General features: G+C 33.9%; 1 long non-coding RNA gene across 5 annotated transcripts; it reads left to right on the top strand.

Moving 5' to 3' along the window:
* The first annotated feature begins 333 nt into the window (after positions 1-333).
* LOC103484106 (uncharacterized) lies at positions 334-19,454 on the top strand. 5 transcript variants are annotated; one of them, XR_007821955.1, is made up of 8 exons: positions 334-688; positions 1,020-3,664; positions 4,013-4,072; positions 4,153-4,208; positions 4,297-4,383; positions 4,630-4,795; positions 4,948-5,028; positions 19,152-19,454. It is a non-coding gene; the product is annotated as an uncharacterized LOC103484106 (long non-coding RNA). The 5 variants fall into 5 exon arrangements; XR_007821956.1 differs by having other exon boundaries at positions 1,020-3,644; XR_007821957.1 differs by lacking the exon at positions 4,013-4,072 and having other exon boundaries at positions 1,020-1,101; positions 1,475-3,664.
* Positions 19,455-25,263: the final 5,809 nt, after the last annotated feature.

Consider the following 25,263-nt stretch of genomic DNA (forward strand, 5'->3'; position numbering starts at 1 on the left):
ACCTATATAGGTTACAATTTTCATATAACTCTCACATTCAATTCCATATTGTAACATCCATCCCATTGAATTCCATGATATAACTTATACATAAGATATCCTATAAATAGAGGAGTGTGGTGCCTTTGTAAGACACACCACAATTGAGTTCAATTGTATTCTCTTCTCCCTCTCTTCTCTATTCTTCACTTTGTTTGTTTCATTATCCTTTATTTCATAACAAATGTATTATTTTTGGTATATAATATTTAAGAAAAGTTAAATTTAAAATTTAGAATTATATTATATTATTAAGAAAGAAAGAGAGAAACTCAACTTAATCGGTTTTCGTCCCCATGGCAGCAGTGAGAGGAACCTCAAAATTCCAAATTCCAAATTTTGAAATCGACAAAATAATAATAATAATAAAAAAAAGAAACGGGCAGATTGAGTTTGTAAAACGCCTACCAAATGACCGTCTCCTTCAAAAACGAAAACTTTTGCCGTATTCCTTTCGAAATACCCGCGCTCCGTTCGAAATCTCCGCCCTCGGTTCTAAATCGCCGTGCTCAGTTCGAAATCGCCGTGCTCCGTTCGTGTTGACATTGGGACTCACAGTCTTCGAAATCTCCGTGCTTGATTCAAGTTTAAGGTTGACATTGGAACTCCGTCGTGCCCTCCTCCGTTCGGTGCTTCGTCGCGGTGAACTGTAAGTGTTTTCTTTTGTTGAATTTCAACGCACATTCAATCTTCCCCCGTTTGTATTCTCTCTCTATATATTTTTTTTAATTTCGAAAGTCCTTTTGGTTTTTGGAACAAAGATTTGTTTCAATGAACCCTAATGCTGTCTATGAACATCTCACGCCCTTGTTATATTTTTATGTTATAATTATAAATAACCCTAGATGAATAAAGAAGTTATAATCGCATTCCTTTCAAATAAAGTACATCTCTTAACTTTTAGTACACTAAAATAGTTAGAGTGGATAACGGCCAAGTTATTTAAATAATAAGGAACTTTTGTTCTAATGAAATCTAAGGAAGAGGAAGTTATTTAATTGAAGCACTTCTAAAGTGGGAGATTGTGGAGCTTGAAATTAGACGTTGGCTTGTATTGGTAAGGTGAATATTTTTTTTTTTCGTTTATTCTATAGCAAATTTTCATATTTCATACAGATTGATTTCTCTTTCTACCTATATATAATATATCCACATTTAACTAAATTATAAGTTCAGCTATGAGTAATTAGAACCTTAGGTGGAAATGTCAAAGCAATTTTAAACCCCTAATGAAAATTTTAAATTAAACTGCAATCATAGTATTTAGTCACAACTAATGGTAAGAAACCACTTGATGTATCTTATATCCGAGATGTACTTCTCTCCCCGTTCCTTTCAGTTCTGTACATCCTTTATTGACAGTTCTTCAACTGAGCTGGCAAGCCTAAGTTTTATTTGAATAAAATTTATGTTTTCTTTTGTGCATCTGATTTAGTTTGTAGCTGAGACTTTAAGAGAGGTGTTTGGGCTCCCAACTTCAAGTATGTGGGGTGTGCTATTATACTTCATTCTGTTTATTATTTTCTACTCATTTTCTCTTTATTACACGTTTACTATTTTCTACCTAGCCTAAAATACTCTATACTCCAAACACAAATTATTATAGTCATACTATTATCTGTCACGGACTCTAATAACCAAACCACAGATTATAATAGTCAAGTCGGTGGCCTGAACTCCTAAATTCTAATATCCTAGTAAGACAGTGGCGAGCTTGAGCTAGTTATTTTATCTGTTAGTAACTTATGTTCTAAATTGTCACGTTGTAACGCCAGTATACTGATTTGGTTTTGGTGTTCCGTCTATATTACGGAAAGCAAAGTAATGGCTTCAAAAAAAGTAATCTTGGTATCCATTTTTGCTATCTCTATATTTAAACTCTTAAACTCTCTGTATTTGTCTCTTTCTGTGTCTCCATGAACAATGAGAAGCCAATACAAACAGATGAATTCTCTGTTTGGTTCTCTTTCTCTATCTCGATGTTGGGGAGAAAAGCTAAATATTTGAGGCATTGATTTCAGGAATTGGTGCAAGGGTTTGATCAAGAGGCTGCTGCAGTTGTTGTGGCAAGATTAACTTCATTGAAAATGGAGATGGAGTTATTTTCAAATTTTATATTTCATTTATTTAGTTGATTTTTCATGAAACAATCTTTTTTCTTCTTTCCGAGAGCCACCCCAGCCTACTTAATTTGTTAAATCTATGTCTAGCCAACACAAAAGAAAATGATAGTGAATTTAAGTTTGTTGGGAGGGAGTATGAGCGGTATTGAACTTGAGAAGTTTGCATTACAGAACTTGTGATCCTTGCGTGGATTCAGGTGCTACTTATGAATGGGAGGAACTGAAAATTTGTCTCGGCTCATGAAATTACTTTTTTTCTTTTTGTGGCATGCGTGTGAGAGAGGATTATTTACTTCAGTGAAATAAATGTCCCTTTGGGGACATCTGATACTTAAGTGAAATAAATTATAAGGATAAATTTAGTCCAATGGGCTTTTACTTGCTAATTTCTTGGAATTCTGCACCTGTCATCAGGGGTGATTGAATGCAATATTTAGGGAAGATTATCCTCAAAACACTCTTTAGGCGTCCATTTTTGTAGCTGGGGTTGTATTTTTTATTTTTTTCCGTATGCATTTTATACTTTCACTTTTCTCAGCTTGGTTTCTTATATATAAAAAAAAAGAATATAAAACCCAGGAATGGTATTCTATGAAACTTAGAGGTTTGGTCAGGGGAAAAAGAATTTCAAGAAGAACTCGAGGAGTCGTATAAACCTTTGGGAAAATATTTCTTCTGTATCCTGGCCTCTCTGGTACTTGCTCAAGACATCCTTTAGTTAATAATGTTAACTCAAAACTGAACAATATCTTTTGTAAACTTACATCTCTTTTTTGTTAATGAAATTTCTTTCTTTTAGAAAGATACAGAAGATAAAATATTATGTTACAAGAGAAATGAACCAACCAGTCAGCTAAGGTTTGTAAGATGCTTGTAATCCGTAATTACTTTTATGATTTTTGGCTCATGGGGAGAAGGAAAAATACAAAAGCATGAATGGACTGGTAGATTCCGTAATTACTTTTATTCCCATGTTGCTTTTAATAAAGAAATTCACGCCCCTAGTGTTACACTTGAAGTTCACGGGTGCTTTAAGATTTTGTAGATTTTGGAATCCTCCTTGAGGTTTAAGATTAATCTATCAATAAGTTTAGAGGGCGGTATTCCACAGGGAGCATACATACTTGGGCAACTCTTAGGTATATTCCTTGTAAACTTGCGCGTATGAATAAAGGAATACCATTTTCCTTAAGATAAATGCTCAAAACTCAATGCTCAAATGTAGAATTAATAAAAATGAACTTCAATAATTTGTTGGATTTGAAATCTATTGGCTCCAATTTGAATATCAATGGTTTTCATTCTTATGGGAGCCGGACTAATTTTGATGGCGATGCTTCAAATTTTGAAGCTAATTGAGTGATGCTAATGGTTTTCATTCTGAGTTGACAAACGACGGTGAGAGCATTGAGGATAATGGCGAGGAGCTGGATGATTTTGATGGCTGGGAATTTAAGGTTGCAGAGTCGGTTACGCCTACAGGTGATGATTAGAACTCAAAGGTAAATTGAATATAGAAATTACTAACGACGTTCAAGGCTTTTTAAGGAAGTTGAAATTAAACTCCACGAATTGGTTTCGTTTTTAGATTTATTGAAGCTCCAAATCATCGGAATGAAAATGAAGGTTTATTAGAGTTTCAATGTATTAAAAGTAGAAGGTTTATTAGAGTTTCAATGTATTAAAAGTAGAAGATAGTTGAACATAGTTTGCAAAACCAAACCATGCGAACCGTAATAAATCATTTATTGAGTGCTTGAAATTTCTAACTAATTTATATTTTATTTTAGAATTCCAGCTCATGTGTTCTTATCGTACGTTTATATAAACATTATGTGTATGCATAATAGGTACCGTGCATATTAGGGGTTAATTTATCTAGTCTTGATCTTCTAGGGTTTCTTCATCAGGTAATTGAGGCCCTTGCACTCTAATACAAATTTTAGTTGTTTTATTCAGATATTAATTTTATTTTTATGTGGTATTGTAGTATTGGTTGATGTTGAGTATGACCTATTGATTCTCAAAGAACAGAAAACAGAACTGGTGGGGCTCAAATTCATTGATTCATTGTTTATGCAAATGGAGAATCTGAATGAACTGAACGTTATTGTTATCTTGACATTTTTTTCAGGAATTAACGTGCTTCAATCTGACAGGGAAAATGACCTCCATTTTGTTTGTTGTTTGGATTTCTTTTCTCATACTTCAAGTTGTGAAGGTGTCTTTCTATATTTCTCTATGTTATTTTCTTCTCTCTCAAGATTAATCTTTTTAATGTATATGGTTGATTGAACAATTATGCGGAATCATGTAGCAACTTGTTGCAATTGGTATTGGGTCGTCTTCTCCTTGCATGTTTGTATTATTTAAAACTTTAACCAATACCCCATTTGTTATTTGATTATTAAAATAGTCTTTTATGGATCATACTAATGTTTAGAACAATGTTTTCACTATAATGCAGATCAATGATTGATAGAATAGTCAAATTGCTACAAGCACTATAATGACAATCTTCATAAAATACTGATGTTTTTGGATTTGGCATATTGGTTCTTGAACTCTTGACAAGGCAAAAAGCACTTGATGCCGGCAATGGTTAAATTTGAAAGGGAATGATCCTCGAATGGGTAAGACTCTTTCTTATGATGTGTTGTTTGCTTATCATTTGGTACTCTTATTAGACTTACGATTTTTATTACTCTTTTCCTCCTGTAATAACTTTACGTAATGTTCCTTTGTTTGATAATGTTATATTTCTTGCTTAATTCGAAATGAGAAGTTATGGGGAAACAACTGCAGCGACAGCAAATAGATTAGGATTGAAAAACGTTTACTACCCCAAGAATCCTGGCTTGGAAGGGTGAGTTTATTCCGTACTTTTAACTTAACAATCTTCTAGCTTATGCACATCTTTCATGGGTTTTTGTGGGTTGGGTTAGATTGGATTGAGTTTAAGCATTTCTTAAAGAAATAGTTGTAAATATAATAATTAGATTAAAATTATTAGCATAAGTTGGGGGTTGTAGCTTTGGGAAATTTTCATTTTGCCAAAAATATCCAAATTTTAAAAATTTTCAAATGCTCTATTCTTAGAATACGTACCATGTCTACTTTGCTTTCTAGTTTAGAAAAACATATCTGCCCAACCCTTGAGCACCGATCTCAGGTTTGTGATTGTGTTTGTTATTTAAATATGTTGAAAATGCATACTTTGATAGCTTAGAAATGAGTAGAACACATGCTGTCCATTTTGTGAATATTGTGAATTCTGTACATACTGTGCTGCTGTTTTTTTTTAAAATATAATAATACCCTTCTTTTGGCCATACCCACTTCTATATATGATTGTTTGAATGCCAAGTATGATTGTTAGTGAATGCTTGATTGTTTGTATAAAAGAAAAAATACATGGATGCCTTTTCTTAGCTAGTCTTCTTTGTTTCTTAATTAGGACGTGCTTATGATGCACTTGTCTAAATCTTGCGTAGATAGATTTTGAAAATGATAGAAAAGCTTTTTAGAAGTTTTAGATGGTCATAACTTTCTTGTCCAGTTAAACCATGAATTTGGAGTCTTATCTAGCCACAATGAAACTAGAAGTATAAAGCTTTTTAGAAGTTTTAGATGGTCATAATTTTCTTGTAGTGTTCATCTTTTAATTTTGAATTGTTTGTTCAAGATTTGTTTTACAACCTAGATACCCATGAGACATGCATACAAAGAATACCTAATATATTGTTAGGTAAACCATTCATGAAAACTGCAAGGCAATAATTGATGTTGATAATGGTTGCTTATTTGTAACATTTGGTGGAGATAGGAGATATCATTTAACATTAATGAGTCTATGAAATATCCTATGAAGAACTTTTCTTTAAACCACCTTGATTCTTTCAAATCTATTCCTATGTCTTGTGATAGCTTGTTTGGAAGCCATTTTGAGAACCATGCTGTTGAATTTGAGTCTCTTAAGAATCTTTTGACTGATGAATATGCTTCTTGTAAGAATTTTTTTCGTGAATATAACCATGCATTTGTTAATGAAGGAAATCTTTCTTTTGAAAAAAACCGTGTTTTAGATGAATACTTGTTTGAACTTGACTTTGAGCTAGCTTTAGGAGAAGATGAGAACTCACTTTTAAATAGTCTCATGCACCTTGATAAGTTCATCCAAGTGGATTTTAAAAAGAATCTAAGACTAACTCTAGAATCTTTGTGTGCACCTAGTCATAATTTTTTGAATATTGATCAAGAGGTTGAGCGTATTCTAGATTCTTCTTTGTTCTCTAAAAAAGAGACTTCTTTTGAATAAAGCATGCATGCTGAATTGGATGTTGAAAATAATTTCCCTTAATCATTTGTTTTTAATTTAGTTCCTGTATAGATTAGATTGGGTAGAATCCCGATGAAGTTATGGACCGAATCGGGGATGATTGTTATTGTAAATGTTGTGGGTAAGCCCATAACATTAGATTTGGCCACTAAGGAGAGTCGTAGGCTATCTTATGCTCGTGTAACAATAAAATCAACTCCTTTGATGTTAATAATAATTTCAACCGGCATATGAGAATCCACATCTAATTCTACACATATACAAACATAAGATAGCCTACGTCTTTCCTCAGTGGCCAAATCTAATGTTATGGGCTTACCACAACACTTGCAACAACAACTAACCTCGCTTCTAGCTACACCATAGGGATTTTACTCAATTTAATCCATACATGAACTTAATTAAAAACAAAGGATTCGGGAACAATACATGGAGTCCATTTTTTGAGCAGCATAGGTTTCCCACCAAGATGCCATGGTCCGCGCGAAAGAATCCAATCCACAAATTTTGGATGACAAAATTAAAAGCAAATGAGATTATTTTCCAAAATAGTAATCGTGAGCATTTCAATTTTACTCCAGATTTTCTCAATAAGCCTATGGATCGATTAGTTGGCCTACTAAGGAATTTTCCCACACTCGAACTCCTTGAGTGATAACCTCTTTAGGAGGAACAACAACAATTTTATCCCTAACTGTTTTTTAAGGAGTATAAGGAAGCGAACCTTTACTAGATGACCCAAAAAAAAGACGCCCACGACGATTTATTTCCACTAGTGGTTAAGGGTTCCCCACTATTTTGCTTAATTTGACCATCGTCGGACACAATCCCCAAAGGATCATTCGCATTCTTAACCCTTAAAAAATTTCACAAATCCAAAGGAGATTTCATCAGATTTTTTCCACACTTCTTTCCATCTAACGGTTTCATTATGTATTGCTTTGAACCCATTTCATTATGTGCAACCGGCCACCAGAACCAATTGTCCCATTATTCTTAATTGGCCCATCCTTTGAAATCTGCCAATTATTCATAACAGGTTTACTCTTAGAAGCTTGAACACTGCCAACCCCTTTTGAAGGCCCAGTCCGTAAATCTCCAATACCTAGCGGTTCATAGATGGTTTGAAGGATCGACCGGTTTTGAGTGGATTGGATCGGACCTAGGTCATCCCTTCCATCAGATTTGTTCCTCCTTCGCGCCACCTTTTCATGGATACGTTGTATTTTGGCCAACGGTCGTTTCCTTACAAGGTTGCATCTCCGACAACTGACTAGCTTTTCTCTGACATTGCCATCAATTTCGATCAATAGGGCCAATAGGATTTTATCAATTTAGCTCCCAACAACTTCCTTTATAAAACCTGATTCCAATACCAAAACTCGCTAGAACAGCTACACCGTCGGACCGAAATCACTACCAGCCGATTAGATGAAATCGAAGAAAACCCAAAGCAGAATGAACAAGAAATGCCGGAAACACGTATTACCGAGAACAATTGCCCTCCCAGTCGAGAATACCACATAAAGAAATTCGTGGGATCTCCAAATTTGAAAAGTTGTAAACCAATCCGAAAGCCGTAAAACTTTGAGTCTTACCAGATAAATCAATTTGGTGGATAACCTGACGTGAATCTTTGATTGAAATGTCGGAAACGTTCGCTGACGAACAAAAACTCACACCCAGTTGAGATCACAAAACTGCATTTGTAAAGAGCTGCGTGTGCACCTCATGCGCCCAAAAATTTGAAAATGCATAAAAATAACACTATCGTTGATTTTTTGTAGCGTTTTCGAAATGTTGTCGTAGTCAATGTGATTAAAAGTCCATGGCTTTTCATAGCGTTTTTTCGCCGCTATGTAAGACACTGTAATATGTCCCAAGCAATAGCACAAATATGATGCTAGAAATGCTTTTTATAACGTGAGAAAGAATGTCATCGAAACATTTTGATAGCGTTTTATTGCGTTGTAAAATCGCTATAAAATGTTTCGATAACGTTTTCAATAATATTGGAAAAACGCTATAAACAATTTTTTGTAGCGTTTTGTAAATGCTATCTTAGGAAAAACATGACTTTTAATAACGGTTTTTGTAGAGCTATTAATAACAATATAAAAGGTAGATATGTTTTAAAATCATTTGGCCTCATTAACATTTCATAATCACATTATTAATAGAAGAATTACCATAGAAAATCTCATTGAATAATATATGTTATCTTCTATGCATTACAATTTTGTTTATAAATGAAAAAATCCTTTAAAAATAGACCTAAACAAAAAACGACTACCATGTTTTAGAAAACTCAAAACATCACAAGAAAACCTGATAAACTGAAACATTTCTTCATACAACAAATTTCTCATGGAACCATTTCTTACAGATATCATAGCAAATCCAAAATTTATCTGAAGCATAATTCTCATCACATTCCCCACATAAGTTGTCACCATGCTCTTTTTCATCTTCATACGTCTCTACCTCTTCCTTTGTCTGCGACTGATTTGCGTACATTCCTTACATTTCAGCTTCCCTCCTTAAATTCTTGAAAGATAGAATAAGTAACTGTTCACACGAGATTTCAGGAGAAATTTAATTCGTGGAATCGAACTTTGTATTGATTTATGTATCGTGGATACAATCTCTAATATTTACTCATTTGATTCTTTCTCTCGAATACAAAAAGTAAAATTTAGAACTTCGTGGTCTTCGATCTTCAAGAAGTTGTAACTACAAGTCAATTCGCGCTTCAATCTTCTGGAATTCAAGGAAAGTTTGATCTTCCAAGTCTTCGATCTTTCAGAAGGATGATTTCGAGGTTGATGATAACTTGCACGTCTTGAGAGTCTTCAGAAGTTTTTGTCTTCAATTCTTCAGAGCTTCGATTCTTCTCTTCAATCAAAGCTCCCCTCAAAATGAATGAGAAGGTCTCTATTTATAGAGAATCTCAATGGGCTTTAGGTGGGTTTGGGCCCATTTGCTTGTTGGGTGGGCTTAGGTCTGGGCCCATCTGCTTGTTAGGTTTGGGCTTGGGCCTATCTGCTTGTTGGGCTTGAGCTTGGGCCTGTTTTCTTGACAGGATTGAGCTCAGACCCATTTGTTCGGTGGGTTTGGGCTTGGATCCATTTGCTCAGTGGCCTCGAACTCGGCCCACTTATTTGCACAATCTCGGGTGCATTATTTCTTTGGCCCAATTTTTTTAGGGGCTTGAACTAGGTTGAATACGAGAAAACTTGACTACCCAAATCCAATCAAATTATAATTATCTCAATTTTGCTGTGATGACGTGACGTGATTTAATTGGTCAAAATTTCCTGTTCAACAGTAACCAATTCGAGCAATCAATATGGTAAATGACATCGCATCAACAAGTAAGTAACCGCCAATGGATATTCTCTTATCTTTGCTCAGTTTCTTCATTGAATAGGTGCGAGGGGCCCAGAATACAGATGAAGTAAAAATAAATCCAGGAACTTTCATTTTGTATATTCTGGATTTTTATGAAATTTTGAGTTTTTTTGTTTGTTCTTTTGATGTGCGATGTTCTTAAGAGACATTTTTAACTTCCATTTATGATCTTTTAGCTTGCTTTGCATTATGGATTATTTCGAAATTTTGAGTTTTTGCTTTCATTTTGGTCGTTGTTGTGCGATGTCTCTTTATGAGACATTTAATTTAGGCTCATTATTTTTTTTAGATTGTTTGCATTTTGTATTATGGATTGTTGTGTGATGTCTTTTTAGCAGATAATCCATTGTTTGTTTTAGGTTGCCTTTTTTTCATTATAGATTGTTTTGAAATTTTGAGTTTCTTTTTATCTTTTGTTGTACGATGATTTTGTATGAGACACGTTTTTAATTTAGATTTATTATTTTTTAGCTTGCTTTTGTACTACGGGTAATTGTTCTGAAATTTTGAGTTTTTTCTTTTTCTTTTTCTTTTGTCCTTTGTGTGGGATGTCTTTTTATGAGACATTTTTTTTATTTAGATTTATTATTTTTTTCTTGTATTTTGTATTATCGATTCTTTTGAAATTTTGGGTTTCTCCTTTTTCTTTTTTTGGACCTTTGTTGTCCGTGATATTTATTTAGATGATATTTTTAATTTAATTTTATTATATATCTTTTTTTGTTTGCATTTTCTGCACTATAGATTGTTCTTAAATTTTGAATTCTTTTTGGTCATTTGTTATGTGACGGAGTTTTTTACGGGACATTTTTAATCCGGATTTATTATATTTTTAGCTTGATTTAATTTTGTATCGTTCTGCAATTTTGAGATTCTTATTTTTCTTTTGTTCTTTGTTTTGTGCTGTCTTTTTACAAAAACATCTTTAATTATTTATTATATTTTAAGTCTGCATTACATTTTTTTATATTATGGATTGTTTATTCCTTTATTTTGAGTTTCTTTTTCTTTATTTGGTTCTTTGTGATGCGGTTTTTTATGAGACATTTTTAGTTTTGATTTATTATTTTTTAGTTTCCTTGCATTTTGTATTATTGGAAATTTGAGTTTTTTTTCTTTTTTTTTTGATTTTTTTGTTGTCCACTGTCTTTTTTTTTACACATTTTTTCTTTTTCTTTCCTTGGACGTTTTGGTGAGATATTTTTAATTTAGATTTATTCTTTTAGCTTGTATTTTGTATTAGGGATTGTTTTGAAATTTGGAATTTGTTATGATATTTTTAGTTTTGGTACTCTCTATTTTAGGATTTCTTTTTCTTTTCACTATGAGGTTTCTTTGGTTTAGTTTTGTTATTATTTGACGTGCTAGTTATTTCTTTCACTATTTTCTTTTTTAGAATTGTAGATAACTTTTCATATATATATATATATATATATATTTGTTGATTTAATTTTCTTTGTTTAGTATAGATACTACTCTCTTAACAAACTATCAATTATATTTTTTTTCTTTTTATTGTGAGTCTTATTTTCAATTTCTTTAATCATTTTTGTGCATTTTCATTCTATTTGTTGGTATACTAATTCCAACTTTCTGTATTTTTTATTCACGGATAATTTGAAGATAATTATGGAATTTTTTGAATATTTTGTTAAGGGCTCTACAACCATTCCCTAATTGGGAAGTCAATAAATGCTAAAGAATCTTTGACCTCCCACATTTTAACATGTGGCTTGTATATATTTATTCTAAATATATACATAAACATAGATAAAATAAAAACAGTGGTTTCTCTATTTAATTTGTTATTCGAAATAGTTGAAGTGTTGATCGGTCGTAGTTGATCAGAAAGGGTGATATTTGGATGGTTTCCCTTATAAAAAATCGGCAAAAGAGGCGAGTCTTTGCTTCTTTCGTAGGGTTTTCATTATTTTTTCTCTCAAGGTCAATATCACCAAGTTAGTTAATACTCTTCTCCTTTGTTTATTTTAGATATGCCCTATCATCATCTCTGCTTTAGTTATATTATTATCTCTATCGGTATCGTTTCTATATCAATATCCTTTTACATCTTTGTGTGATTAATTTTTATTCTTCAACTAATCACACTTATATTTATTTTTTCTTTGATTATAATGTTTTTAAGATCACATGATCATGGTAGGGAACCTCTAACTTTGAATTTAATAACACACAACCATATATTCAATCTCACCGGCTTTCACTCTCTTCGGTTTTTCTATTCCTTCCTTTCTTTTTTTGAATATTTTTAAATTTTGCTTGTTTGATTTCGGGCTATTATTGCTTTCTTTTTTTCCTTTATCATTTATTTTGGAGTGTTTTTAGTAAATTTGAGGTGATTTAAGAAAAGTTGGTTGTTTATTAACTTAATTTTTCTATTACCTTAATAGAAGACATATGTTCTGATTTATTTTTAGTTGGGGTCTTTGTTTTTTATTCTCTTATTTTAAATCTTCCTTGTATTTTATATAATGGGTTGTTTTGGAATTTTGTGTTTCTTATTCTTTTTCTTCTTTTTTGGTCATTTGTTGTTTGATGTCTTTTAAGGATGCATTTTTAATTTAAAATTATTATTTTTTTGGCTTCCTTGCAAGCATTATGGATTTTTCCAATTTTTGTTTGTTTTAGTCCTTTGATGTGTGATGTCTTTTTAAGAGATATTTTAAATAATTTATATTTATTATCTTTCGCTTACTTTACATCATGGAACATTATGAAATTTTGAGTTTCTACTTTTTCTTTTTTTTGGTTCTTGTTGTGCAATATCTCTCTACGAGACATTTAATTCTAATCTAGGATTATTATTTTTTTAGGTTACTTGTATTTCATATTATGGATTGTTATGAAATTTTAAGTTTCTTCTTTTTCTTTTTTGTGGTTCTTTGTTGTGCAATGTCTTTTTAGGAGATATTTTTAATTTAGATTTATTATTTGTTTTAGTTTGCATTTTTGTATTATGGATTGTTGCAAAATATTTTTGAGTTTTTTTGTCCTTTGTTAAGTGATGACTTTTTATCAGATACATTTTTAAATTTATTATTTTTTAGCTTGCTTGCATTTGTATTTTGTCCTTTGCATTTGTATTATGGATAATTGTTCTGAAATTTTGAGATTCTTCCTTTTCTTTTGCCTATTGTATGCGATGGCTATTTATGAGACGTTTTTTTATTTATATTTATTATTTTTACCTTGCCTCTTGTCACTACAAAAAGTAGGGGTTTTATCGACGCATATGTGCGTCATCAGATATAAAAAATGCATCGAAAAAAGCTACACCGACGTAGAAACGCATGTCGTGAGTGCGGCGTCGTGATAGGAAACATTGACGCATAAATGAGATGACGTCAGCAAAGGCTTTTGTCTGACACATGCTTCATCGACATGGCCAACACGTCGACATTGGGGTAATGTCGACGTCTGGTCAGAGCGTCACAAATAGGGTACTACCGATGACTGATCAAATGCATCGCACATAGGGTATTGTCGATGTCGTTGTGTACGTCAGGTTAAATGAACGATCGATGCAACATCGACATACCTTGGACCGACGCTGCATCGGTAGAGGTGTCCATTCTTGAGATATTTGGTGCATCGAAAAAACCTTTTTATAATAATTTTTAATTTTTTTTGCTATTAGGATGAATTCGATTTAAATTCATTCAAACTCGAAAAACAACTAACGTAAAATTTAATCAAATACCAAATCGAATTATATTAAAATTAGTTCAAAAGTATAAAAAATACATATTTGTAGTTCGGAAAGTACATGAATAATGAAAATTAAAAACATAATTTAAACAGTGTCGATGTAGTTCCCCAATGCCTTCGAACCTACAAGGATAGGTTGGGATTGAAGTTCCAGCGTCTGATTTTGCAATGAAATTTTTATTAATTAAGTAAGACGTGTAAATTAAATGTACATACAAAATAAGACAAAAGTATCAAAGAAACTTACATGAATATCCGTAACCATCGATAAAACAAAATGGCCACCTTGAGCGTGTGTTTCCTTGAATAACTTCACACGGTCGATTGGCTAACCTCGTTGTTCAACGAGCTCGTGCTATCGTTGTAGAAATGACTTAGCGTCGCTATTGTGGTTGTAGAGTTGGTTTGATCTAGCCTTGTTCATTATTGATTGCTTCTACATGCAAACAATCAAAATATTACATAAAAAAAAATGAACTACTGTTTGAGAACATTAAATGTACTAAATCACCTGAAATTGTCGAGTAAGGTAGTGGTTGCATAGGAAGTGTCAATCTTGAACACGATTCTTCAATTTGAGGGTGGGTTGGCATGAGCCAGTTCAAGATCACTGAACTTCTTAAAATAGCGGTGGTTTTGCCCCTTGAACTTCTTCCAGGTCGTGAGCATTTGATGCTCAATAAGTCGAGTAAGTATTGGATCTGTGAAATTCAACACGATTGCTACAAAAGAGAAGTACACATGGATTAAGATTATATATATACACGTAACATATATGTACAGGTGATTTAAAAACTTACCTGTAAATCGCCCTTCACGAGTTCGACGTACTCCATCGTAACGTCAGTTTGCTTAAGAAAATGAACTGGAAAAGTATCCTACGTTAACACGCTGATGGTATTGCTGAAGCAGACGGAGTATGGCGAGATTGGCTTATCCTTTCCTGCAACAAGAGACATGGGGATCTTCTCGTGTTGTGCGACATATCGTTCCAACTCTAGGTTCCTCGAGTGCCTCCGTCTCCTTAGAGTGCAAGGTAGTAGATTGAGAGCCATCTACAGAAATAAAATAATTTTCAGAAACATAACTTCAGACTTATGTAATCAATTGTTCATGTAACGATGACTAACCTGACCTGTCGCCCACCGATGACGTGCCTCTTACGTTATTAAACTCGTTGGCATAAAATAAAAAAGAGAATCACTGTCATTAAAACCGGTAGGGAAATTAGACATAGTACCTGAGGACATATAAACTAAAATTAATTAAACGTATGAGAGTACTTGAAACTGAATATGTAAAAAAACAAAATATATGTGAAGACGTGATTCGTTAGTACTATTATTTGTCATCGTTTGATTCATTTTAAATGGATAATTATTTATCATCATTGTTTATGAAGTTGTTAATGACATGACGTTTAGTCGATCTTTCCACCACTGTGGGGTGTCATTCTCAATGTGATCATCCACACGATGTTTAACAACTATTTCAAGTACATTTATTTTGGGCCACCTGAACAACCTTCCAATTGGCACCATTTTTTGGGTCATCGATGTAAAAGACTTGATGTACCTGGATTGCAAGAATGACTGGTTCCTCAAGAAACCAAAAACGGGACGTGTTGATTGATTTGTAACTTAATTCCATTTGTGTCCTATGATTTTTGTTCTTGTCTATGTCACACCGTCTATACTTGAATAACCAAGACGACATCTCATCGGATATTGAACGAAAAGAACTTCATCTAATACACTGTAAAAATTGTAGTGTTGCTTCCATTGGCACTGTTATCACAGACTATTATGACTCTACTATTTTGTGTTGTGCGTTGGAAATCACGATCTATCGTGTGAAATCGTCCCACCCACGATGCATCCATTGTAGGATCAAACGTCAAATAATGGTCCCATAGTAAGTGAGAAAAAATCATGAGAAAGGTCGTCCCTCTCACGTGTTTCGATGACTTGAAATTGTTTTGTTAATGAATATAAGTTTGAAATAAGCCTAAGAAAATTCCAAATGTATTTATGTACTCCACATATATACCTGATCTTTGAACCAATCAGAAAATGTCCGTGGTTGTCTTTTGAATAAGTTGACAACATTGTTTATCTGACGACATAAAGCGCTAGTGAAATATAGAGTTGAAAGTACGTACTTGCGGTACTCTACAATTTCAATTACATTGTTTAAGATGTACCAATGTTTCTGGCGTTTCTCTTCTTGTGATAGATTGTGAACTTGTCGCGCTTAATGGTTATACCTTCTGCACGAACACTGCAAACTCACCAAGTACCTCGTCCTTTGGAATGCTATTATCATTTCGTTCATCTAAAAAAAATTAAGTTTCAATCCGACTTAGATATCTCGAGCAAAAAGTACTTGATTTATTAATCACATATATGCTTCGATAATAGACCCCTTGGGACGTGATTTGTTTTGAACATGCTGCTTCAACGTGCATAGATTTTTCTCAATGGGATACATCCAACTATAATTAACTAAACCAGTGACTTTTGCTTCATACGGTAAGTGAACAACAAGATGTACCATTACGTTGAAAAAGGCAGATCAAAATATTATTTCCAATTTGTAAAGTATGATAATGATATCTGCTTGAAACCGGTCTAAATCACTTACTCTTATCGTCCTTGCACACAATACATAGTTCAGTAGTAGTTGTGTACACATGCTAATAAAATGTGACAGTTGTGAGACTTAAGACTTGATATTTTTTCATCTTTGTCATTGACGCATCGTGAAATATTAAAAATGAATCCATCGAAAAACTTAACTTATTTTAGGTAGTTACAAAACGTAACTCGTTCGCTGCTAGTCAATGTGTAACTTGCATGAGGTTTCACCAATTTGTTATCGACTCCTATCAGGTGTAAATCCTTTCTTATTTTCAAACCCTGAAAGTCCAATCGAGCATTCGTAGTATCCTTTGTTTTCTCTTCAATATTCAACAATGTACCGATCAAGATTTCACAAATGTTCTTCTCAATATGCATTACATCCAGTTTATGACGTATCAGTAGACTTGGCCAGTAAGACAGTTCGAGAAAGATACTTCCCTTCATCTAATTCAGAGCTTTTTTTTTTAATCTTTCAGTGATGGATGCTTATTCACCATTAGAAACTCCAGGAAATCTAGTTATTCCAAGATATCATGCTCATTCAATACAACTGGATGAGGCCTATGCTCTACACTTTTATTATGTAGCTTACTTCTACACCAAACATGATTATTTGAAAAATAACGTTGGTATCCCATGAGAAAGCTATTTTTTCTCTTATCCCGAATGATGATTTATCTCCCATGCGATGAGACATGCTTAATACCCTTCCGTACTCCATCTAGATAAATCACTATATGACGGAAAGTCATTAATCCACAAAAAAGTTGCGTACAACTGAAAAAACTGACTGGTAAGAGAGTCATACGTACGAACACCAAGACTCCATAACTGTTTCAGTTCCTCAATCAATGGTTGGAGGTAAACATTAATTTTCCTACTAGAAGATCTTGGACCGGGTATTAAGAATGACTTGAAGAAGTTAGACTCTTTCATGCATTTTCAATGTGGCAAATTGTAAGGAATTAACATTGCAGGCCACATACTGTAGGCGGTACTCATATGCCCAAACGGATTGAACTCATCAAGAGCTAATCCCAAACGAGCGTTCCATGGATCTGAAGCGAATTCGGAAAATTCAGAATCATAATGCTTCCATCTCGCTACATTTGCTGGATGTCTCAACACGTCCTCTGTTTTGACTTGGTTATCCTTATGCCATCTCATTTTAGACGAGTCCTCTTACGATAATAACAATCTCTGTAATCTCGGTATCAATGAAAAGTGCTGCAATACCTTGTGCAAAGTATCGAGACTTACACAAGTTGAACAATGTTGCAAATTGACAAAATCCTTCTAGAATAATACACAGTCGTACTTACATGCATAAATAGTCTCATATCCCAAGCTCAAGTCAAGCAGTTTTTATTTCGTTCATAGAAAGAACTAGCGATAGTAGTACTACATATTGAAAATGTACGTTTTAACAGTTCTTATAACATGTCGAAGGACTTATAACATGCATCAATGTAACCAAAAAATTATGGGGTGAAAATTCTGAATAGTCGGGGTATAGATCACGACATGCTTGGTTTAATAACTCTTGAAATATATTTGTCGTCTTCTCTTCTACACCACTATTGAATGACTTGTCATTCTCCAAACCTTCCTTCTGTCGGTTATTCTTTGTGTTCTATCGGAGCTTGTAAATCTTGCAACATATCCAACATTTCATTGTCTTCAGAAAACAAATTACTACGGGTTCTTTCATGGAAGGGGTCACTACTAGTTCTTTCATGGAAAGGGTCATTATTAGTTTGTTCATCAAATCTTTCTATACCTTATACAAGTTCATTGGCTCTCAATGATACATCCGATCTATGTAGGAGGAGCATATTCCAATCGTTAATAAATGTCTCTCCACAGTCACTAATGAGTGTCAATTCTAGTTCATAGATCTCTTGCATGGACACCTTATTTATCCATACTCATCGACGTGATATTTCACAGCTTCTAAAAATTAAAAAACTCCCTCTCTATACTCAACCGATAACTTATTCCTAAGTTTCATTCAAACCTTGTCCATCGTTAAATACCTAAAACATAAACACGTGTAATTAGTCTTATTTTCCTCCTCACAAGTATCCAATCTCGAAACTTTCACTATATCCCAACTTTCAACATTACAAGAAGGGGGTATGCCGATGCAGAGCTACGTCGGTCGAAGCCAGGAATGTGTCAGGAGAGGCTACGTCGATGTAGAAACGTGTGTCATGAGAAAAGCATCGTGAGAGGCTATCCTAACATGCTAACAGGCTAGCGTCAGTGAAGGGTTACTGTCGATGTAGTGTTCGTCGACATGGTTAACACGCCGACATTGGAAAACCACCGATGTCTAATGGCGATGTCGTAAATAGGTTACTGCCAACGTTCTCAGGTTAGTCGGCATACCTAAACCACCAACGCAACGTCGGTAAACCATCTGTCGACGCCGTGTCGTCAAAACGACCATTTTCTCTCTTATTATAATATTTTTATTTTATTTTTGCAAATTGAAATCGAATTTAATTTAAATTCATTCATTTTTTTTTGTATTCTTTGTTTTTTTCTTATAATCTGTCTTTTATTTTGTTAGTTGGTGATGTTTTTCAAAGGTGGAATTTATCTTCTTATGTAGTTGCATTTTCTCTTATAAGCTTTGTTGTGCGATATTAGTATGAAACATTTTTAATTTAGATAATATCATAGCTTGCGTGCATTTTGTATTATGGGTGCTTGTGTTTTTTTATATCATTTTGAATGTTTAATCCCATAATGAATTAATGCTTGTAAGTGTTCTTATGTGTGGAGTGGGATTTGTTTCTCCATATGGTTTTAATGAATGTGTTTAGATATAAGCTAAACTTATTTTTATTGTTTTTTTTACAGGATCAATGCTCGTGAAAGCAAGTGTTTTTTGTTGTCAATATTTATGCACTATGTTGAACTTTAAATGTCTTTTTATGTTAAAAAGTTTCATGACTGTGTAATTTTGCTATTCTCATTACAAAAATGGGATCTCACAACACCATCAATGTCGACGGATAGAGGACATCGGCAGTGGGGGACTCCTGATGCGACGTCGGAGACGGTTTCCCTGTGGCATTGTCCATGACGTTGGGAATGCCCAACGTTGTTTGTGCGTCAGGAGATATACATATTTTCAATTATTATATTCAACTTTTTTTTTTTTTATCGTGAGGGGATCTCTGTTAGAGAACATGTTCTAGACATGATGATGTACTTCAATATTGTTGAAGTAAATGGTGGTGTCATCGATGAGGCTAATCAGGTTAGCTTTATCTTAGAGTCTCTTCTAAAGAGCTTCATACCATTTCAAACAAATGCGTCCTTAAACAAGATAAAGTTTAACCTGACAACTCTTCTAAATGAGCTTTAGCGTTTCCAGAATCTTATCAAAGATAAGGAAAAAGAAGTAGAAGCAAATGTTGCTACTACAAAAAGAAAATTCTCAATAGGATCGTCCTCTAAATCTAAAGCTGGACCCTCAAAACCTAATCGTAAGAACAGTGTATCAAAAAGAAGAAATCGAACTTTGTTGGACATGGGTCGCTTGATGATGAATTTTGCTCAGTTGCCAGATTCTTTTTTTGGGATATGCTTTAGAAACAACTATCTATATTTTAAACAACGTTCCCTCTAAAAATGTTTCTGAAACACCTTATGAGCTATGGAAAGGACATGAAGGTAGTTTACATCACTTTAGAATTTGGGGATGTCCAGCACACGTGTTGGTGCAAAACCCTAAAAAATTGAAACATCGTTCAAAATTATGCCTATTTGTAGGTTATCCAAAAGAATCAATAGGTAGTTTGTTTTATGACCCTCAAGAAAATAAAGTATTTTTATCGACAAATGCTACGTTCTTAGATGAAGACCACATAAGAAATCATTAAACTCGCAGTAAACTAGTATTAGAAGAAATTTTCAAAAAATAGACCTAGTTCATCCACTGAAGTAGTTGAAAAAACTAGGAATATTGGTCAAACACATCATTCTCAAGAGTTGGGAGAACCTCGATGTAGTGGGAGGGTTGTACGATAGCCTGATCGCTATTTGGGTTTAAATGAAGCTCAAATCGTCATACTTGATGATGTGATAGATGATCCTTTGACTTATAAACAGACAATGAATGATGTGAACTATGACCTTAAGAAATGGCTAGCTACGCACTTCCAAATGAAAGATTTGGGAAATGCTCAAAACGTTCTTGGTATCCAAATAGTTTGGAACCAAAAGAACAAAACACTACCCATGTCTCACACATCTTATATAGACAAAATATTGTCAAGATATAAGATGTAGAATTTAAAAAAGGGTCTGTTGCCGTACATATATGAAATTCATTTATCAAAATAACAATGTTCAAAGACACCTCAAGAAGTTGAGGATATGAGTCACATTCCCTATGCTTCTGCTGTTGGAAGCCTGATGTATGCAATGTTATGTTCTAGGCCTGACATTTGCTATTCAGTAGTGATGATTAGTAGATATCAGTCCAATCCTGGACTTGATCATTGTACAGCCGTTAAGAATAATTTAGAAGAACAAAAGACTACATGCTTGTGTATGGTTCTAAGGATATGATCCTTACTGGATACATTGACTCTGTTTTTCAACCTTATAAAGATGATAGAAAGTCTACATCGGGATTAGTTTTCACTCTGTATAGAGGAGCGGTAGTATGTAACAGCTTGTGAAACAGTAAAGGAAGCAGTATGACTTAAAAAGTTCTTAACAGATTTGGAAGTTATTCCAAATATGCATTTGCTAATCACCTTATACTGTGTCGACAATGTGCAGTTGCAAATTCTCGAGAACCTAAAAGTCATAAACAAGGAAAACACATTGAACGAAAGTATCGTCTTATCGGGGAAATCGTACATCAAGGAGATGTTACAGTAACAAAAATCTCTTCCGAGCAAAACATGGCTGATCCGTTTACAAAAACTGTCACGACTAAAGTGTTAAAGAGCCACCTATATGGTTTAGGTCTACGTTGTTTGTAAACTAGGACAAGTGGGAGACTTATTGGAATTGTGCCCTAGTTTAATATATATATGTTTATTGTACTCATATATATATACTCTTCTCTCATTATTTAAATCCTAACTTACTTGGAGTTTTAGTCTAAGTGGGAGTTTGTTGGAATTTATGTCCTAAAACTCGTACTTTGTTATTTGATTCAATAAAATTTATTATTGAATGTTATAATCTTAAAACCAATAAATTAAGGTCCCGAGGCTATTTTACTGAGTTTGTCAATATATTTGAACTTTATGTAGAGACATAAACATGGATTAAGTTCGAGTTAATAGCCCAAATAGTCTATAGTGTATGAATAAGGTTTGGTGCCTTATTCTGGAAAAATACTATGGGTGCGGCCCGCTCCGTAATTAGTACAAATGATGCAATCCTAAATCGTTCATGTAAAGACATGGGAGTGGGGGCATCCTTTGTAAATGGTTTGCATAAGACTGGAACCACGAAATAGTCAATTTTAGTTATAACACCGTAAACTATAAACCGACTATTTCAATTATGATGACCTAGGTAACTTGATCTTAATCCTGAGCTAACTATGAACTTCTGTTCATTCGGTAGTATCCTTAGATCTGCATAGGTGAGGGCAGTTCATCATCGCTGGCCCAATAAGCCTCCCATTTCAGGGATAAGTCCGAGTGGATAGCTAGGTGTAGGGTGTAAGAAGGAATTCACTCCTACCCATTTCTAGGATAGTAGATAGGTTGTTTCCTTAAGGACTGAATCCAAGTCTTGAACAAGGGGTCTCACCTTCTCATTGGCTCGAGAATGATTCAGATTTATAGGTTGGATCTTAAACCAATTGTTTAATAGTGGATCAGTGGATCTTAAGAAGCAAGATGTAATCTCGGGGGTAAAATGGTATTTTGACCCAGCCAAGATTATGAAAAACCTGTGAAGGATCGACTTACTCATCATGGTTATATCAGGTGGACAAAAATATATCTATAGTGAGGGGAGTGCGACTATGAGTTTTTAGTGGAACGACTCATTAGTTACCGAATGTTGATTAAGTTTGGTTTAAAAGAGTTTAGCCAATTAATCTCGAATCGTTGGAGCTCATGATCTATAGGTCCATTAGATTCTTCTATTAGCTCATATGGATTCAACTAAGAATAATATGTTGAAGTAACTCGAATTGTTCGAATTAGGAAAAGAGAGAGAAACCAACAAATATATATGATATAAGTCGGTAGATATAAACTTTAAGCTTTGTATTTAAATATGATTCAAATAAATATGAATATAGATTCATATTTAGAAGCTTGAAAAGTTTTTGAAATGGTCAAAGTTGTAAAAGTTAACATGTTGATTTTTGACTTTGAAAAACAAAAACTTTGATCGGATTTATATTCAAATATAATTTAAATTTTAGAAAATGAATGTGGATTCATACTTGGGAGGTTAAAATTAGTCAAGACGGGTAAAATAACAAAAAGTCAAAGTTTTACTTTGACTTAATTGGTCAAATGACCAAATTACTCCTTTGATTAATTTCCTTATTAACTAAATGTTAGTGGAAAATGTGGTAGATTATAATGAATTAGAAGCTACTAATTCCATTAATAGTTATTGGATTAATTAGGTATTGAGTTTATAATTTTATATGAAATAAATTGCATGTATTTTGCATGTAATTTTTCTATATAAACTTTTCATTTCAGAATGAGAAGCGGATGATGATGATTCATATAAAAACAACCTAAACGATACACCTACCTCCATCTTTCTCTAAAAAAGGTTGACTTCACAAAAAACGTGTCCCACAACTCGGTTCTTGGTCCTGAGATTAGTAGGTTAACTTAGTGGTTGTCTGTTGCTCGTGATCTTTAGGGAGAAGTTTTTTGGAACGAAGAAGATGTGAACTACAAAGGTAAGCTCATCGTTTACCTTTTATACTCTTCGTTTAGGTCTATTGTGTAGTAGTTGCATGTTAATTTCTAAATCGTTTAGATGCATATAGAGTAAAGCATGATCCTTAGTCTTCCGCTGCATGCTTCTCTGATGTTTTTTCCATCAGTTGAACTGCTTAAAATGCCTATGGTAGTCTCCCCTGAACTCTTTCCACGAGGTGAGCATTTGATGTTCAATAAATCGAGTAAGTGCTTGATATGTGAAATCAAGCACGAAAAATTGCTATAAAGGAAAGAAAAAACGGATTAGGTTTCTGTATGTGTAGATTCAACATATATGTAAAGTAATTTATAAACTTACCTATAAACCGTTCTTGACAACCTCGATGTACTCTGAGGTGTTTAAGATAGCGGACTGGAAATAGATCTCATGTCAATACACCGATGGTGTTTTTGAATCGAATAACATGTGGTGAGATTGACTTCTCCACTTCTGGGGTGAGGGAGATTGAGATTTTTCCATTTTTCTGTACGTACCTCTCAAACTCCAAGTTGCGAGAGTGTTGACGTCTCCTAGGAGTGCAAGTGGATTGAGAGTCATCTAAGAAAACAGAACTGCATGTGATAAACGGAACTACCTTAATCACGTTTGAGAACTCCCCTTATCCTAGGTGAACCCCACAACAGTAATAAGAATAACCCCGATTAAACAATTAGTTAACAATCCCAAGAAAGCTAAACAGATTTTGCTTGGAAAGATTGATCAAAGATCAAGAAGAAAGGAGAACTTGTTCCTAACTTCAAGATTTCGAACTCTCCACAATCTAATTGATCAAACTAGATTGAAACTTCTAAGCATGCATTCAAACACAAAAATACAAAGGAAAGCATAAAGCTTGAGAGAAAACACTCTATGAGAAAATTCTAGATTCATTATGACCCTTGAGTGTCCAAATGACTCTTGAAGTTCCAACTCTTTATTGAAACTGAAAATCTAGCATGTAAACAAGCATTTAATCCATCTTGAAGTCTTTTTGCTCTAGTTTTTGTCATTGAGCCTTGAGTCATAATGATTGCCTCTTGATTGGTTTGACTTTGAATGTGCTCCCATGAATTTCCAGCATGTGTTTCAGTTTCCTCCTCATTTGAGTTGGTGTGAGTTTCACTATTCAACATCTTATCACCATGTTTATGCAATTGTCATCACAGTAACGAGACGGGACTGACCTGAAGTGTTACCCACTAAGGACAATCCCACGTTATTGGACGCGTCGTCGAACTCCATAAACAAATCATCTGTCTCTTAGAAACAGTTAGGGAATGAAGATATAGTACTTGTGGACATAAAAACCAAAATTAATGAGACAAATAAGACTCTCTAAAACTGAATGTATAAAAAAAAAAAAAAGAAATATGTGGATACGTGATTCATTGTTATTATTCGTCGTCGCGTGATCCACTTTAAGGTGATAATTGTTCATCATCATCGTTTATGAAGTCGTCAATGACATGATGCACAATCGATCTCTTCACCACTATAGGACCAATGTCAGGTCTGCACAGAATGTCATCTTCAATGTGTTCATCCACACGATGTTCAGCAACGTTTTCTAATACATTCAATTGCTCATTCTCAACATCCTCCACTTCGAGCACGTCCCATATACGTTTATTTTGGACCACTTGAAAAACTTTCTAATTGGTACCATTTTTTGGGTCCTCGAGGTAAAAGACTTAATGTCACACCCCCTTTCGGACTACTTGCTAGGTTAGCCTGAAAAACGACGTGAAGTCGACCCACATCGCTCCCCTTTAACGATATCTGTCGACTCTGTTGTACTATTGGACTTGATAAACTTGCTAAACTGGTAGTTAAACTATTATACATGCTACACAATACAACGGAACCTAGACTAATCATAGACATACATGAAGTGCAACCCTGTAATAATTGATTTAGCAAGTAAACATGATGGAGACACCTTAACCAAAAACATAAACAACAAAGGTTTAACAACCGCAACACTTAGAGCTTACACAAGCTAAGACGATCTCTATCTTACAGACATATACAACACAACAAA

Source organism: Cucumis melo, chromosome 6 (assembly GCF_025177605.1).
Source record: "Cucumis melo cultivar AY chromosome 6, USDA_Cmelo_AY_1.0, whole genome shotgun sequence".
Classification (NCBI taxonomy): Eukaryota; Viridiplantae; Streptophyta; class Magnoliopsida; order Cucurbitales; family Cucurbitaceae; genus Cucumis; species Cucumis melo.